This window comes from Chiloscyllium punctatum, chromosome 31 (assembly GCF_047496795.1).
Source record: "Chiloscyllium punctatum isolate Juve2018m chromosome 31, sChiPun1.3, whole genome shotgun sequence".
Classification (NCBI taxonomy): domain Eukaryota; kingdom Metazoa; phylum Chordata; class Chondrichthyes; order Orectolobiformes; family Hemiscylliidae; genus Chiloscyllium; species Chiloscyllium punctatum.
The window spans coordinates 46,011,838-46,031,037 of NC_092769.1; positions in this window are offsets into that span (position 1 = coordinate 46,011,838).

Consider the following 19,200-nt stretch of genomic DNA (forward strand, 5'->3'; position numbering starts at 1 on the left):
GACTGCGACAACGTGGATTGGCAGTCAGGGTGAATATTTGCATCTGTGCAGTCACCACGACGAGAAAGAAAACCTCAGCAAGACACTCTCCAAGTCCAAGTATGGGTCTGGTGTCAAGGGGTGCGTAAGTCCCAAACAATGCATCACTGCAGTGTTTCCCTCCTGCCTTAACCAAAACTAAATGTGGCGTGGTCTATTGACGTGCTGTTAGTGGCAGAATAGGTAGTAATGCTTTGGTTCCAGAGGCTTTGGTGAGCAGAGGCTCAGCAAAAGGTAAAGGTAAGCTCACGTAAGGTCTGTTTAATGCTAGTTTGACAACAGTTGAGATGGCAGTTAGGGCAGTTGCACGTTCCACCTGCGGGATGTGGGAGCTCAGGGAGATTTCCTTTGTCCCTGATGACTTCACGTGTGGGCAGTGCAACCAGCTGCAGCACCTGGGAGACAGTGTTCAGGATCTGGAGTTGGCTGTTCTCCGGATCATCCAGATACAGAGCACTTCAGAGATAAGAGCTTTAGTGAGGTGGTCACACCCAAGTCCCTCCCTTAGCCGTGTTTCTTTAAAGACTGTCATATCCCAGTCCCATGTAAAGAACTAATTCATGAGTTCGTCATCGTTACCTGTCAGCCGTGTTGCATTTAAATAAATGCAATTTAATCCAACAGGCGTTCCTTGCTTCCTGTCGTGTTCCAGGCAGAGAGTAGCTGGACGACAACCAGGAATGGGGAAGGGAGTAGGCAGAGAGTGCAGGAATCCCCTGTGGCATTCCTCTCGAAAACAAGTATACCATTTTTGATACTGACTTTGTGGTGTTGGGAAATGGGTGTTAGGAAATGACCGTTTAGGGGAAAGCAGCAGTAGCCAGCATAGTTGCATTACGACTGGGTCTGGGGAGCAATGGGAAAGGATAAAGGTAAACAGGGTCTTAGAAATGAGAGATTCTGTGGCCTCAAACGGCAAACCAGGATGGTGTGTTTCTTCTCAGTTGTCAGTGTCCAGGATGTCTCTGAGTGTCTGCTGGAGTTGGGGGGCGTGGGGGGTGGTGTGAACTGTTAGAAGTCATTGTGCACGTTGGCACAAATGACACAGGTAGACATAGGAATGTGGTCCCTCAGAGTGATTCCTGAGAGCTCGAAGAAAAGTTAAAAAACAGGACCTTGACAGTCACCTGATGACTTCCATTGTCATGAGCTAGTGTGGGTAAGAACAGGAAGATATGGCGGATACGTATGTGACTAAAGAATTGGTGCAGGGGGTGGGATTCATATTTTTTGATCATTAGGAGCTTTTCTGTGACAGAGTTGACCTGTTCAAGAGGGACTGGTGGCACATGCACTGGACGGGGGACCAATATCTTGGCAGCCAGTTTTGCTCGTGCTACAAGGGAGTGTTTAAACGAGATTGGCAGGAGGTGGGACCCTCGAGAGCAGGGAGGCAAGTGTGAGGCTGGAAGGAAATACAGTATTCAGCAATAGTACGTTGAGGAGACAGACCAGGCTGGAACACGATAGGGAGCAAGGAATGCCTGTTGATTAAATTGCATTTATTTCAACGTGAAAGAGCTGACAGGTAAGGCCAATGAATTCAGGGTGTGGATAGATACTCGGCACTGGATAGTCTAGCTATTACAGAAACATGGCTGAGGGATGGGTAGGACTGACCTTTAATGTAAAAGGATAAATGCATTAGGAGGGACAGAGATGGTGGAAAGTGGGAGGGGAGTAGCATTTCTAATCAAGGGGAGTAGAAAGCACTGATCAGAGATAAAATAACTGATGAATCATCCAGTCAGGCTTTGTGGGTGGAACTAAGAAATAAGAAGCGGATGGTGTCTTTATTGGGGTTGTAATATAGGCCCCCAAACTGTCAACAGGAATTACAGTAACAAAACTATCTAGCGAGTTTGGGGAGACTTGCAGGGAACATTCGGGTTGTCATAATAGGGGTTTTAATTTTTATAACACAGACTGGAACTGCCAGAGCATTAAGGGATTTGATGGGATGTGTCAGGAAAGTTTCCTCCAGCAGTATATAGAGTGTCCTAATCGGGAAGGGGCAATATTTGACCTACTCTTACGAAATATATCAGAATAGGTGAGTGAGGTGACAGTAGATGTGCACTTTGGGACCAGTGACCATTGTTCTGTTAATTTGCAAAAAGTTATGGAGAGGGAAGAAATTGGTCCATAGATTCAAGTTCTAAATTGGGGCAAGGTTAATTTTGATAGACTCAGACAGGCGTTTGCAGGAGTTGATCAGAGTAGTCTGTTTGCAAGCAAAGGGACCTCCAGCAAGCGGGAGCTAAAGATCTATATGTTCCTGTGAGGATGAAAGGAACGTTGACAGGAATGAGGAACACTGGATAACAAGAAATGTTTAGGCTTTGACCAAACAAATTGTGGAGGCGTGGCTCAGGTAGAGGCAGCTTGGATCACGGAAATCCCTGGAGGTGTACAGGGGATATCGGAGTTTCCTGAAGAAGGAAATTAGGAGTGCGAAAAGGGGGTGTGAGATAACCTTGACTGAGAAGATCAGGGTGAATCAAAAGAGGCACTTTAAGTATATTAAAGGAAAATCATTAACTAAAGAGAGAATAAGACCCCTCAAAGACCAAAGTGGACATGCATGTGTAGTACCATAAGAGATAGGCGATGTCCTCAACAAATATCTCTCCTCTATATTTACAGTGGAGAAAGATATGAATATATGGGAATTTGGGGAAATTAGTGGTGATATCTTAGGGACAGTCTGTATCACAATAGAGGAGGTAATTGATGTACTAGAATCTTTGAAGTTGGAGAAATCTCATGGTCCTTACCAGATATATCCAAGAACACTGAAAAGGGGCCAGAGAAGAATTTGCGGGGGCCGTGGCTGATAATTTTGATCATCAGTTATCACAGATGAGATCCCAGAAGACTGAAGGATAGCAAACGTGCACTTAATCAAGAAGGACTGAAAAAATAAAGCATGGGAAATACAGACCAGTCAGCTTTACATCTGTGATAGGTAAATTACTTGAGAAGATTCTGAAGGATAAGATGTACATGCATTCGGAAAACGGTTTGATTAGGAATAGTAAGCATGGCTTTTTGAGTGGAGGTTCATGCATGAGGAATTTGTTAATTTTCTTTGATGACATGACCAGGGAGGTTGACTAGGGCGGGCCAGTAGACGTCCAAATGTGAGGTGCTGGACAAGAACAGCAGATCAGGCAGCATTGGAGGGGAAGGAAAATCGATGTTTTGGCATATGCCTATCATCAGGAATGTCCAAGATTTCGATACTCCTGCTTCTTGAATGCTGCCTGACCAGCTAGGCACTTCCAGTGCCACACTATAACTCTGATGTCCAGCATCTGCAGTGTTCACTTTCTTCAAGAGTGGTAGATCTGGACTATATGGATTTCAGTTACACCAGAACAGGATGAGGCTTTTCAGCCCCTGGAGTATGATATACAGTTACAGGAGGAGGCCAATCAGCCCTCAAGGCAATGGAACTAGACCCATTCTGGATCATGCAGCAACATGATCAGGCTATTCAGCTACTTGAAGTCAATAACACAGGAAATGGAAGAGGCAACAAAATGACTGGCCTATGGGGTACACTGGAATAACACCAGGCTATATAGCCTGTAAAGCCTTCAATAAGGTCAGGGCTGATCTCTCCCGGTATTAATTTCTCTTCTCTGCCCAATTCTTTGTAGCCCTAACTCCCTGATGTGTCAAGATCCATTAACACCATTCTGCTCCCCAAACATTTCAGAGATGTAGCTGTCTGAGATAGAGAGGCCAGAATAGTCACTACCCTCTGAGAGAAGGAAACAGTCCCCACGGATCTACCTTGACCTTTGACATGAACAAAATATATGAGCACAGTATCAGAGTGACTGGCCCTGACATCACGGCAGGGCGTGACTGAGGAATGTGTCAAGGAAACTGAATAACATTGAACCTAATGGGAATCAGTTTTAAACTACCAAGTGGTTGGGCCATTCAGGACACCATGTGGCTGGTGCAGATCAATCCTCTCAGTCCCTAGATATCTATGTTGGCGATCTTCAAGGTAGCTTCCTCGGCACAAACATCTTCAGCTGGTTCATCAACGTCTTACCCTCCATCATTAGATCAGAAGTGAGGATGCTCAGAAAATATCGCATAAAGCATCAAAACCTGGTCAACATTCAAGCTCATGCTGTTAACGTCTAGGTAACATTAATATAACAGTACTACTGGACCCTGAACATTTCCAAAGAACTAAAAAAGAGCAGCTCATTCTGTATCTCAAGCTGGTGTCACAGAAATGTGAGAACACCATTCAGCCCATTGAAGCTATTGGATAAGAAGAGGCACAGCCCATTTACTATCTCTTACCTATTGCACAAGAAGAGTTTAAAAAAAACTACAAATGTTGGAATGCAGGAGACTGGAAGAACGCAATAGGCCAGGCAGCATCAGGAGAAGAAGTCCACTCCTTGGGCATAAGCTTTCTTCATGAATGGGGTGGGGGTAACGGTGTGTACAGATAAATAGTCGAGGTGCAAGAGTAGGAGGAGGCGGTGTGGTCAGGTGGGAAACACAGGTAGAGGGTACCACCGGTTTGGTCAATGGGAGGAATGAATCCAGTTGACAGCTGGAAGACGGGTTGATCAGAGGAAAGGAAGGAGGAGAGGCTGGGAAGGGAGTCGGGGTATTGGAAGGGAGGTTATTAGAAATTGGAAAACTCAATGTTGAGTCTCCCGGGCTGTAGGCTGCACCGGTGGAATATTCAATGTTCCTCCAGATGTGCTTTGGTTCGTTGTGGCAATGGAGGAGGTCAAGGATGACCATGTCGGAAATGGAGTGGGAGGGGGAATTGAAATCGGAGGTGATTGGGAGGTCAAATCTGCCCTTACAGGCCCGGCTGAGATGCTCAGCAAAGCATTCCATTTAGTTTACATTTGGTCTCCCTGATATAGAGAAGACCACATCAGTAGCACCAGATACAGTTAACGAGGTTGGATCCCATCACCTGACACATCTTCCACAAGGACCAATCACTTCACTAATTTTGGTTCGTCCCACACTCCCCGCCAAACCCGCCAATCCTCACTGGCAACTGACCCTGCAGATGAAAAAAATGCATCACCTGCTGGAACACCACCTCCCTCATCTCATCCAAGGCCCCACACAGTCCTTCCATGTTAATCATAGGTCACATGCCTCTCCTTCAACCTAGATTACTGCATCAGTTGCACCTGATGTGGTCTTCTCTCCATCGGGGAGAGCAACGTAAACTAAGGGCTCATTTCGCCGAGCATCACGATAGGGCCCACAGCGGCCGACCTGAACTCCCAGGCACCACCCATTTCAATTCCCCTTCCCAATTCCTTTCCAACATGACCTACTTTGCCTCCTCTGTTGCCACAGTGAGTCAGACCGCAAATTGGACGAACAACATCTTACCTTCTGCCTGGTTAGCCTACAACCTGGAGGACTCAACATTGGGTTCTCCAATTTGGAATAATCTTTCCAACCATGGACCTACTCCCTTTCCAGTCCCGCCTTCTCCCTTCCATTGCACCTTCTAGCTCCCAACCGGATTCATCCCTCCCATCGACCAACCAGGTTGCACCCACCACTTGTGTCTACTTATCTGCTACCTCACCATCCTGCTCCTCTCCCCACCCCAACCACTCCCTTCCCTCTTTATCTGCAGTTCTCCCTACCCCCACTCGCAGTCCTGAAGAACGGGTATATTTGAAATGTTGACTTCTCCACCTCCTGATGCGGCCTGACTGGCTGTTTCTTCCAGCCTCTTGTTTGTTTAATGTTACACAGGAAGATAAGGAATCTAGTCAGCACAACACGCAGGTAAGCAGCTGCCACCGGTCACCCAATAATGGACCTCTTCCCTGGAACGAGGAAGAGGACATTCAGCCACCCGAGACATTGACAAATGAACAGAAGAAGCCATTCAGCCCGTCCAAACTGTTACACTGAAATAGGAGGATGTAATTGATGCTGCAACACTACAAACTAATGAAGCAGATGCTGCACAGACAGATTGCTCCATGTTGTGCCTCCTGGCTCCTTTGCTAATGTTTCACACGTGTTACATTAACATGGTTTGCTGATGGTAAGGAGGCATGGCGGATGGTTTGTGACACATCTCAAGGAGGCATCTTCCATCTCCGAGAAGACAAGGCTAGTCTTCTGTATGGATGTCAGAAGCCTTTGAGAATGACCAACCCTGTCAGAATGTGGCTGCTGACAAGTTTGTGAACAACATGATGCTCAGTGCAGGGTCTCACTACAACCGTGCGTTGAGACGGAGAGAGTTTGGTCAGAGCCTGGAGCTGTCTCTCAACAACATGGGGGCTCCACAGGGACATCTAAGCTATCACAGAGTCATAGAGTTCAAGGTGCCCTTTAGCCCAAACTGGACCATTCAGACTAAAATGTCCATCCATGCTAACTCCATTTTCCTGTACTTGGCCCATGTCCTTCTTAACATTCCCTATCATATATTTGTCCAAATGAGAAAACATAAATTGCGGGAAACACGGAATATTTAACGGTATCCATGCTTAGTTTTGAAAATAATGAATATTGGTCCATAATGCTCAAGTTTTATTGCAATCACATTTTATTCTTTTTTCGCATTACAGATTAAGCACTCGTTTCCTTCACACTCTCCTTGTGGTACCTTCAACGCAGGGATTACTCTGGCGCATTGCCTGTATTCTGTCTCATTATGGCAAGGAGATCATTCCTCATAAAGGAGAGAAAATCTGTTCACAGCGTCCCAAGTACTGTTTCAATATCACTTTACAAATTCAGTCAGGTGTCTTCATACTTATACTTCCATCATTTTACAATGAAGGACACTGTACATTGACTGGGCTGATTACCTACTGCTCCGTATGAATTCTATCAGTGGCTCATGACCAAGGACATCCACCTCCTTTTCACCAAGAACACTTGCCATCATCTCACCTTCGCATAAATACAAACTGGGAAGGATGGTATGTTTTGCCAAATCATTTTGTTGCCTTGAAAAACGCCATGCTTTAAGCACAGCCACGCCAACAACAACACCACCCCTGCCATTGGAGATGGTTGCAGATTCTGCGGAGGTGATGGCCTAGCTGTATTTTCTCTGAAATAATAACCCAGAGACTCAGGTGATAACCGAGACCCCGGTTTCGAATCCCACCACGGCAAATGTTGGAATTTGCATTCAATAAAATATCAGGAATGGAGAATCTAATGAAACCACTGTGTTTGTCCTGCCTGGAACACTAATGCACTTCAGAGAAGGAAATCTACTGTCTTCACCCGGTCGGACTTACATGTGACTCCAGACCACAGCACTGTGGTTAACACACAGTGGTAGTTTGAAATGGCCATGCCAGTCGCTCCGTTATATCACTCACTAAAATTTTCAAATAAATGAAACCAGGCTGACCACAACACTGACTACTTACAGCTCACAGGCTGCAGTGGGTCAGGGAGGCGGCTCCCCAACACCTTCTCAAGGACAATCAGGAAAGGAATTAATTACTGGCCCAACATCCCATTACTGAATAAAAGAAGATGATGACACTCAAGGAAGAGAGACAAAGGGACATAGCTCACTTCAAACTGGGACATGGAGGTACACCTCACATAGGCATGCATTTCAGTAATATGGGAACAGGAGAAAAATAAATAAGATTAGTCTGGACTATTATTTCCACTCCAGCTAATCATCAACAGTCCCGCTGTTTGTTTCTTTCTCTCTACCTCTCTCTTTCTCTATCTATTCAACTCACTCCTTCTCCCTTTCACAACAGCCATCCCTGTCATCAACATCAAACACACTATTTCCCAGCTGCATTCAGTTCTGATGTATGGTGATTGGACGCAAAACTTCACTTCTATTTTTCTCTCGACCTGAAGCTGCCAAATCTGTTCAGTTTCTCTGGCACTTATTCGTTCCTTTTGTTTCTGATCTCGAGAGGCATTTTTTTCCTCTACCTTTCATGGGATGTCTGCATCACTAACAGGGCAGCATTTGTGGACCTCACTAAATGCCTTTTACTGTGAGGCCATTCCTTAAGGTATTGGGTCTGACGTCAGTCTTAATTCAGACCGGGCAATAATGTGAGATTTAATCACCAAAGGACAACAATGAAATAGATAAACTTATTGACCAAGTGCTGGTGGGATTATACTAGTAAAATTCACTTTTATTTCCAGTTCCTGTCATTTGAATTTAAGTTCTGTCATCATCTGTGATAGGATTTGAAACAATGTCCACAGTGTAGTTACCTGGGCCACTGAATTACGTGGCCAGCGACATTACTACTCTGACACCGTGTCCCTGTCATGAATTTACTTTACAGACAAGAACAAGATTTTGATGGAAACATTTGTAACGGAAAGAGTGATTAGAAGAGAACAGGAACCATAAAGTCTGACTTTTACCAAGGTATAGACAATGGTTTATTTAGCACTCACACTGACGTCAAGATAGGGTCTGGCGCTACCATGGAGCTGGGAGTGAGTAGCTTTGGTGATGGAGAGAATACCAAGACATAAATCAATTCGGATAAAATAGGTACTTTGTGATTGTGAACAGTCTTGTTTTCAGATGTTTGTGTGTGCGGGAGTGTGGGCGGTTCTGAAATTTGTGGGTAATGAATGCGTTTGCATTTGAAACTGAAGACAATAGTTTCAGTATTTACTAAATATAGATAACAGAAATAGCACAGAAGTTCACCATGGGATTAATAAATCGATAGTGATGGGGAGTCTTACCAGGAACACCAACAATAGCGAGCATGGGATAGTAACCAGCCTGAATAATCAGCAGTACACCTAATATCCGAACTGGTATTATGTGCCAATACCAGGAAAGACACAAAAGACCCCAAGATAAACTCCTGTCCATTGTTGCAGCATTCCAGTCTATTTTCCTTATATTCTGAACCATTGATGCGTCATTCCAGTCGACTGTTCTCAGATTCTGATCCATTGTTGGCATACTCCAGTCTAATGCTGTCAGATTCTGATCCACTGTTGAAACATTCCATCTACTGTTCTCAGATTCTGGCCCATTGTTGGAACATTGCAGTCTATGGTTCTCAGATTCTGATCTCTCCTTTCCCTGTCGCTGCAACTGATGATCCTTGTCAGTGTTGCTGGTGATACATCTGCATCAATAATGGGATAAAGCATTGGAAGAAGCCCCGTACAAATAGAAGAGGAAAACCATCCAGTGACATAATTAGGATCCATGGAGAGTGACATCAATCACAGTCATTGAACAAACAGATCCAGATAACTCCTTTTGGAATAGGACCTTCAGTTCAAAATAACAACTGGATTGAATTGAATGTTGACATCGCTGGCTAATGGTCACATCTCCCATTTCCATTTGCTCTCGTGAAGTTCATTGTGAGGGAGAATTATTGACGTTTTCTTATCGCGGGTTAGATGATTCTGCTGTGTTATTCATTTGCAATGCTGTAACCACCTGAACGCTCCACCATGACCATCCACAAAAAAAATCACAATCTAGATGTGGTTTCCATGCTGGTCTCTCCTTGACTAGAGCAGGCGCCAAGTAACAGATTCTCAGTGGATATATTTGCCCTGACCATACACAGGAAGTGTGGATATGTCTGGACATTCCACTCGTGACAATGCTGAATCTTCAACACACAATATGATTGAGCACTGTTTTATGTAAACTAACAAACACCTTAATACATTATATTGGCTTCAAAGCGGTAAGACTTACATTTTTGGAATTCAGTCCAAAGCCAAATGTGGCATGTTCTCAGAAAGCCAGTCCTTTTACAGGGTTATGTTGTCCTTGTTTTTTTGAAAGAGGGTCTAAAGGACCCAAGATTCCATTATGTCAGAATTTTGAAAGGTTCGTTGGGGTCCTTTTGTTGATACCTAACAGATAATGCCTCATCCAAGAAGCCTTTCAAGTCTCTAAAAAGTACGCTGCAAAATCAAGAGGACCTGTCCAGCTCCCTAGCTGGACAGGTTACATCAGTTCGGGGGTTAGTTGAGTCAGAGTCACTGGACGCTCTCTGCCTCCTTCTGCCCTTCCGACATTATAACCTGTAAGCAGTTGTGTCAGTTTTATTCTTGGTGCTAAGGGGTTTTGTTTATTGGGATTGTTGCAAGTATATTGGAACAGCATCCTTAAATCGGGATAGCCTGTCAGGTTCGGATACGATACCTTATTCAGGTATTCTATTTTCGGTTCCTTATGTTTCATTTGGTAATTTGGCAAATAAATGTCATTTGTTTAAAACTCGGCAGTCTGACCCGCTAATTCACTCTGGGAATATCAGCTATACACTAACCTTCAACAAGTAGCAAATTTATCGTCCGGCTACCTGCTTAAAATGTTTTGAGGGTTCGGGTCTGGTCCATAACAGATTAGGGACCTTCGCGGAATTTAGACAGCGAGTGGCAGGTGATATTATCTCTTATTCCGTGTGTTGATTTGGTGAATAAACAGACCTTCAGATAGCAATGGTTCCTGCAGGAACAAAGCTTGTTTTGGAGGTGGAGAAAGTGACCTTGGGGGTTTTACAAAATGCACATAAGTCCAAGCCGCAGGAATTAGTAGGCAAAGGGAGTTAAAGCTACCGTCTGATGTGAGGAAAGATGAGATGAATGCAGCAGTAGCTCAGCATTCCAATTTGCTGGAAACTCCATCAGTATCTGTGGAGATGACTAAACTTCAATCGCAAAAGAGGCAGCTTGAGTTGGAAGCAGAGGTGAAGCAGTTTGAGCTAAGACTAAAAGCAGAAGAGGAAGAAAGATAACAAATAGGTTTAACAGAGGAAAGAGAAAAAAATAAATAGCTCAGCAGGAGAGAAAGAAAAAGAGGGAGCATTTGAGCTTCAGAGGTGGACACGTAGAATGGAAAGTCAGCTGAAAAGGATGAGGATGAAGGCTGAAGGTCAGCTCAGTGAGGTACAGACTGAAGATGGGTAAACCCATGGTCGTCCAAAGCCTGGTGAGAAATGTGTTTCAGTATATTCACAGCTTGCCTAAATTAATGACTAGGAAAGTGGCTAAAGAATTTCAGTGGCCAGTGACCATGTAGGTTTTGTTGACCCAAACAAAACTTGTCGGTAGAGCTAGTGAGGTGTGCGCAACACTATCAGAGGAGGGATCCGGGGAGTATGAGGAGGGGAAAATGTACATATGAGCATGTGCCAAAAGCCTACAGACAACGTGAGGAATTTAAGGAAGGATCCTGGTCGAACCCATATTGAGTTTGAAAGAATCAAACAAAGTAATTTTGATAGATGGATAAGAGCTTTAAAAAGAGAGCAAACCTACAATGCTCTGAGAGAGACAATTACTTTGGAGGAGTTTAAGCATTCACATAGTGCAAACTCATTTAGAAGATACTAGAGTAATAAAGGCAAGGCTGGCAGCTGAAGAGGCTGATGATTATGACTGGTGATTATTGTTATAAAACTTGTTTTGGCTTCCAGAGTCAATTTCAGTCCATGATGGATAGAAATTGGGGCAAAGAGCAATCCCCAGTAGAAAGGGAGACGTAGATCTCGGTGAAGGCAATACTTGAAGGAGGCAGAGAAGATTTTTTAAAAACCTCCGGTGTTTTCATTGCAACAAATTAGGTCACATGAAATCACTGTTTTGGTGGATTCAGAAAAAAAAAAACAGACGTAGGAAAAAGGAATAAATCTGGGAGTTTTGATGGAGCGGTAACAGAAGACACAGTGGAAACTAGAAAGCTGCATCAGAGTGTATAATCTGATGGGAGGTTTGTTACGGAGGGAGTGCCAGATCTGCTTATAAAATATACCTGCAAAGGGAAATTTTATTCACATAAGGCAGTTAAAGAGAATGCAATATTAAGAGACACAGGATCCTCTGTGAATAGATAAAGAGATATATACGCCTGAAGGAATATTTCCAGAAAAGGTACAGCGAAAGGCAATTCACCATGAGACAAAAGGTGCAAAATCATGTAATGTGAGCATAGCGTGTCCAGAAAAGTGTGGGGAAATTGTGTTAGAGGTATTGGACAAACTCTCAGATCCAGGAATACAATTTGTCCTTGTGGAAAATATAGCTGATTCAATGGTAGGATTAATGCTACTCTCGCTGAAAAGCCAGTGGATATGCAGGCAACTGAATCAATGTAGGAGTCTTATCCTTGAAATTTTCCTGATTGTGGGTAACAATGTCCCAATGTCACGAGTTGAAACAGAAAATACCAAAAATATAAAGATAAGGAAGCTTAAGTGGCATGAACAGATACTTTGTTCCATCAGAAAGTTGAGACAAAACAGGAGCAAATAGGTGATCATGTAAATATTTTTTGCTCAGCTAAACTAATTGAGTCACAGCAGAAAGATAAAAGTTTAAAGCAGTTGTATCAAAAAGCACATACGTTAGGAATTTTGAATGTATCCCTGACCTTTATTACCTTAAAGATAATGTCCAAATGAGGAAATGGAGACGATCATATATTCAAGGAGATGAGAAATGAGAAGAGATTCATCAAATCATATTGCCAATGTGGTACAGAAACGAGGTGATGCGAATGGTGGATGAGTTACCACCGAGAAGTCAGTTCGGAGTGAGGAAAAAAAAACAGACTGAATACAGAGACATTTTACTGGCCTGGACTGCAACAGGATGCAGTTGAATTTTGCCAGATGCATCATACATGTCAGGTAATTGGAAAAACACAAGCGATAATAAAACCTGCACATTTCTTAACTACTCCGGCATTTGAGGAACCTTTTACAGGAGTCTTAATTGATTGGCTAGGTCCCAGACCACAATCAAAAGAGTGGGCATCAGTATTTTTTTAACAATAATGGATGCATCGGCTAGATTTCCAGAGGCCATCCCAAGGTGCAGTATCACAGCTAAAAGAATTGCAAAGGAATTACTCTTTTTTAAAAAATAGATACGGACTACCAATGAAGATACAGTGAGATCAAGGTTCAAAGTTCACATCTAATTAATCACGATAATGTCTTCGGAATGAAGCAAGTCAAATCTACTGCAAACCATACACAATTGCAGGGAGCACTAAAAAGGTGACATTAAACATTAAAGACCATGTTGAGGGCTTATAATCAGGATTATCCAGATGATTAGGGTGAGGGAATTCCATTTCCACTTTTTGTGATCAGGGATACCCCAAATTAACAGAGCAAATTCGTTCCATTGGAATTATTTTTGGGGCATTAAGTGAGGGGACCATTAAAATTGATTAAGGAGAAAATAGTAAATTAGAGTTCAAAGGCCACACATTTGGACTAGGTCTCAAAGTTTAAGGAACGATTAATAGCGCTGGGGAGTTGGTTCGACAGAATTTAAAAGAAATGCAACATACAATAAAACAGGAAGTGGACAGGGAATAAAAAAATGCAATTTTGCGATCGTGGATAAGATATTATTGTTACTTCCAGTTATAGGTGAACCTAGAAAAGCAAGGTTTAGTAGGCCTTATGAAATACAACGGATATTGAGTGAGGGTAAACACTTGATAGGGACTCAAGAAAGAAAGAAATCTCACAGCGTCTGTCATGTGAATATGCTCAAAATGTACTTTGACAGGTCAGGACAGCCAGAGAACGAGATGTTAATGATTACGGCACAGAAGGAAAAAACAACTTCAGAGGATTCTGATTCGGACATTCCTCAAATTAAAGTGGACCAAGAGGTAGTTGTTTAAAAATGTGTTGCTAGAAATGCGCAGCAGGTCAGGCAGCATCAAAGGAGAAGGAGGATCGACGTTCCGGGCATAAGCCCTTGTTCAGGAATGAAGAGGGTGTGCCAAGCAGGCTAAGATAAAAGGTAGGGAGGAGGGACTTGGGAGAGGGGCATTGGGAATGCGATAGGTGGAAGGAGGTTCAGGGGAGGGTGATTGGCCGGAGAGGGGGTGGGGGCGGAGAGGTCGAGAAGAAGATTGCATGTCAAGAAAGCGGTGCTGAGTCTGAGGGTTTGGACTGAGAAAAGGTTGGTGGAGGGGAAATGAGGAAGCTGGAGAAATCTGCATTCATCCCTTGTGGTTGGAGGGTTCGTAGGCAGAAGGTGAGTCGCTCTTCCTCCAGGCGTCGTGTTGCCATGGTCTGGTGATGGAGGAGTCCAAGGACCTGCATGTCCTTGGCGGAGTGGGGGGGGGGGAGTTAAAGTGTTCAGCCACGGGGCAGTTCAGTTGGTTGGTGCTGGTGTCCCAGAGGTGTTGTCTGAAACGTTCTGCAAGTAGGCGGCCTGTCTCCCCAATATATAGGAGGCCACATTGGGTGCGGTGGATGCACTAAATGATGTGTGTGGAGGTGCAGGTGAATTTCTGATGGATATTGAAGGATCCCTTGGGGCCTTAGAGGGAAGTGAGGGGGAGGTGCGGGCGCAAGTTTTTCATTTTTTGCAGTTGCAGGGGAAGGTGCCGGGAGCGGAGGTTGTGTTGGTGGAGTGTGTGGATCTGACAAGGGAGTCACGGAAGGAGTGGTCTTTCCGAAACGCTGATAGGGGTGGGGAGAGAAATATATCCTTGGTGGTGGGGTCCGTCTGGAGGTGGCAGAAATGAAGAAGGATGATCCGATGTTACTGGAGGTTGAAGGGTGGTAGGTGAGGACTAGTGGGGTTCTGTCCTGGTGGCGATTGGAGGGGCGGGGTTCAAGGGCGGAGGAGCGGGAAGTGTAGGAGATGCGGTGGAGAGCATCGTGTATCACGTCTGAGGGGAAATTGCGGTGTTTGAAGATGGAGGCCAGTGGATTGTTCGGTATTGGAATTGGTCCTCCTGGGAGCAGCTGCGGTGAAGGCGAAGGAATTGGGAATATAACCCCACCTTTTCCTCCACTACATTGATGACTGTATCGGCGCTACCTCGTGCTCCCACGAGGAGATTGAACAGTCCATCCACTTTACAAACACCTTCCACCCAGACCTCAAATTTACCTGGAGAGTCTCAGACTCCTCCCTCCCCTTCCGAGACCTCTCCATCTCTATCTCGGGCGACCGACTCAATACGGACGTATACTATAAACCGACTGACTCCTACAGCTACCTAGATTACATCTCTTCCCACCCTGCCCCCTATAAAAACGCCATCCTACGTTTCATTCTAGCTCCAACTCTGACATGTCCCTGGCGATGAGGAAAATTACTCAACTATATCCAGTCCCTGCATAAGAGAATAATTACAATCTGACCAATTACCACACCCTCAGTCCCATCACGACAGTCAAATTGGTTGTAATACTTTTTGATAAAGCTGTCAAGTAGCACCGAAATAATCAGGTCAGTGTGGTTTCTGATACGTCCCCATGTGGAGATGGTGCTGCAGTGGACATATCATTGGTTTACGAATCCAGTCCAGGCCAATGATCTGGCAGCTGTTGGAAGTTAAAAATAATTAATAAAATATCGATACGTAAAATCTGGTGTCAGTAATAGTGTCCAATGATGATTGTAAACATCGGTCTCCTTCCCCAAGTGATCTCCCGTGCTTTCTTGGCCTAAAAGTGACTCCAGACACACAAACATGTTCTCTGAATCGGCCAAGTGAGACACTCAATAGTATCAAACTACTCTGAGGTCTTAAAGGATAAAACCTGACAGATCATCTAGCATCAACCTCGTTATCAGAAAAGGGAGTGAGAAACACAGTTCTGTCGACCTTGCATAGACATCCCTCCTAACATCTGAGAGCTTAAGACAACATTTACAGAGCTTTCCAACAGACTGAACAGAAACATCGGGAGAGGAGTAGGTCGTTCAGCACATTGAGCTTTCCGCATACTATTTCATGGCCGAACATCTCCTCAAAGCAGTTTTCCCCACACAATGTTCATATCCCAAAATATGTTTAAACATTATGAAATATAGTGCCTTTGGCCCATCAATATATAGGGAGTTCTCTGATAACACGTGTTTATTAAGTATGATTTGACTGCAATGTGATTCATGAACCATTTTCTATAAAGTGAACTAACATCCCTGCTTCCAATCTGTCACACCCTGTCAGAGTTCCTATTTCTCAATGATATCTCCACTCATTTTCCTAAAGCCCATGGAATATAGGCCCAGTCACCCCAAACTCTGCTCCCACAACTAACTGTCATCCCAGAGATCAGTCTGTCATCCTTCACTGCATTCCCGCAATGTCAGATTTGCCCTTTATTAGGTAAGGACACCAAAACTGCACACAATACTGCACAATGTTCGAGATGGGGTCCCACCAAGGCCCTGTACAGTTGCAGTAAATGACCCTTACTCCTGTATTCTAAATCACCCTGAAATGAAGGTGAATAAACCATTTATCTTCCTACCTGCTTTCTGCTCCTGCAATATTGCTTTCAGTGACTAGTGTACACGGAGATCCAGATTCTTTTCAATGTTACAGCTCCCTACTTGCTGGGTCTACGTACACTGTATACAGCGCGCCAATGCAATTCCCAGTATTGACTTCCGTGTTCAGAACTCACTGCCCTACATGGACTCGGAATGCTGCGCAGGAATAAACAAAAATGCAGCTTAAGTTCATTTATATATCAACAAATTTCAACCAACCCCTTTTCAAATGATAGGCTGCCATTCAATTGATCCCATCAATGTACACAACCTCTCATCTCTGCCATTGCTCTCCATCTGCCAGGTATTTGCCCAGTCACTCCACTTGTCTCAATCAATTTGGAGCCTTTTTTACATCCTCCTCATCCACTCACAAGCTGACATCGTTTAGAGATGTCAGCAGTCTTGGAAATATTGCAATTGAGCCCCTCAACCAAAGATATGATGTGTATTTGGAATAGTTGGATGCCAAATCTCGATCCTTGTTATATCCTCCAAGCCTTCCATTCAAAAAACATGGTTTTATTCCTACTCACTGTTTCCTGCCAGCTCTCCCATTCTAAAACCATGACCATATATGAGCCCCAGTCCCATAGGATTCGAATTTGCACAATAGGCTTGGGGCTTTATCAAAACTCTTTCTGAAAATCCAGTCGTATTGCGTTGATACCTTCTCCATAATTTTGCTAAAAGCCATTGTCCCAAACATGATTCCTATTTCATAAACCTCTGTTGACTTTGCATATGGCCATTAATTTCAGTCCAATATTTTCTCTAAAATGTTTTAGTTCTAATTTCATTCTATTCCCTTTTTCTCTCCAGACTAAAGTTCCCGAGTATTGCGAGGAAATGTTATTTTTGTTTTTTCTTCTTCTGTGAAGGCCTAACCGAAGTATTTGCTCCATTGATCTGCTATTTACCTGTCCTCAATTTTCTGGTATCAGACTGTAAGTAAGCTGCACCTTTTTCTCTTAATTTTGCCATTGGAGTATTTTCAGAAGATATTACAAGTTCACTCATATACACTGTGATAAGATATTCTTCAGAAAACCATCAATTCCTATCTTAAGCTGCTGACTGATTGACCTTCCATAGCCATATAATCACAGAAGCACAGACTCTGTACTATCAGAAATACAGCACGGTCTACAATAGCCCCACTCTCCAACACAAAACCTGTCGCCGTGAATCTTATGGCATTTCAAGTGCACAACCATGTATTTTCTAATGGTTTTGAGGTTACCATGACAATTCCCTCTCACGAAGTGCATCCCAGACCCAAACACACTTTGCTTCAAAAACAGTCCTCAAATCCTCACTAATCCTCAAACCCTTCACTTCAAAAGTGTGTCCCTTTGATTAAAAGGACCAGCTGCTGTCTATCCACCCCATCCATATACCTCGTAATCTTATCCTCCTGATTCAGGTCCCCCTTTGCCTTCTCTCCACCAAAGTAAACAATTCGAGCTTATCCAGGCTCTATCCACAGCTGATACGCTCCATCCCAGGGAACATCCTGGTGAATCTCCTCTGCACCCCCTCCAGTACAATCACATCCTTCCTGTAATGTAGCTCCCAGAATTGCACACAGTATTCCATCTTGGCTAATGAAAGTTCCACATAGCTCTTATAATCTATGCTTCGAATTGTGAAGGCTATGTTTACGCTCCCGTACGCTTTCTCAAATTGTGTGTTACTCTGTCCAGCCACATTCAGAGATGTGTGGAGAAGCACCCTCTCAGCTTCCTAGTGTGTTACCATTCATTGAGTCCTTGCCTGTCTGGTTCCTTCTTCCAAAGTGCATCACCTCATAGTTATCAGGGTTACATTCCATCTGCCATTGATCCACCCATCTGACCATTCCATCTGTATCTTCCTGCAACATAAGGCCTTCCTCTTCACTGCCAACTACCCAGCCAATCTTTGTATCAAACACAAACTTACTTAAGACACTCCCCACCCCTCGTCCATATTCACAGCTGCATCCTTTATGATAAGGTTTAAAATCAGAAAACATCAGCTTGTAGTCCAACAGGTTTATTTGGAGGCACGAGCTTTCAAAACGCTGCTTCTTCTTCAGGTGGTTGTACGCTTTGATGAAGCACTTCAAAAGCTAGTCCCACCGAATATACCTTTTGGAGTATAACCTGGTGTTATGCAATTTTTAGCTTTGTCCACCCCAATCCAACACCAACACCTCCGAATCACAAATATTAAGAGACACAGCACTTATCCCCGTGGTGCACCATTGGACACTAGCCTCCAATCACACAAACAGCCCTCTACCACCACCCTCTGTCTCCTAACACTTCGTTTAATTTGGTTGCAACTTGGCAAGTCACGAATGAGTCCTACCTGTTCCCTAGTTATTCTGTTCTACTGGAGACACTTGTAGAATATCTGGTGATTCTCCCGAATCTTTCCTACCAGTAGGTTTCCATGCCCCTGTATTAGTCACTCCCATCCAAATGATGAATTTCCTCCTTATTGCAGTCTTAACTGGCCTGTCCCAGATCCTGCCATTATTTGCTTTGAATGTGGAATAGACAGCGAGGGAAACGTTCTGTTAATTTCCAACTTGTCAAATGTTTTGTGAATTATCTAAATTTCACTGTGACCCACCTCTCATTCTTTGAAACTCTAGAGAACACAGGCCGAGTTTCCTCATCAGACAATCTCACCATCAGAGGGATTAATCTGGAAAATGCCCATTGCACTTCCTCTCAGGTCAGTATATTCTTTCTGTGATTCGGTCACCAAAACTGTGCACAATACTCCAGGTACAGTCCCACCAACATGCTGTGAAACTGTTTCAACATGTCTTTACATCAATGTTCTGACTCCCTTAAATGAAGGCGA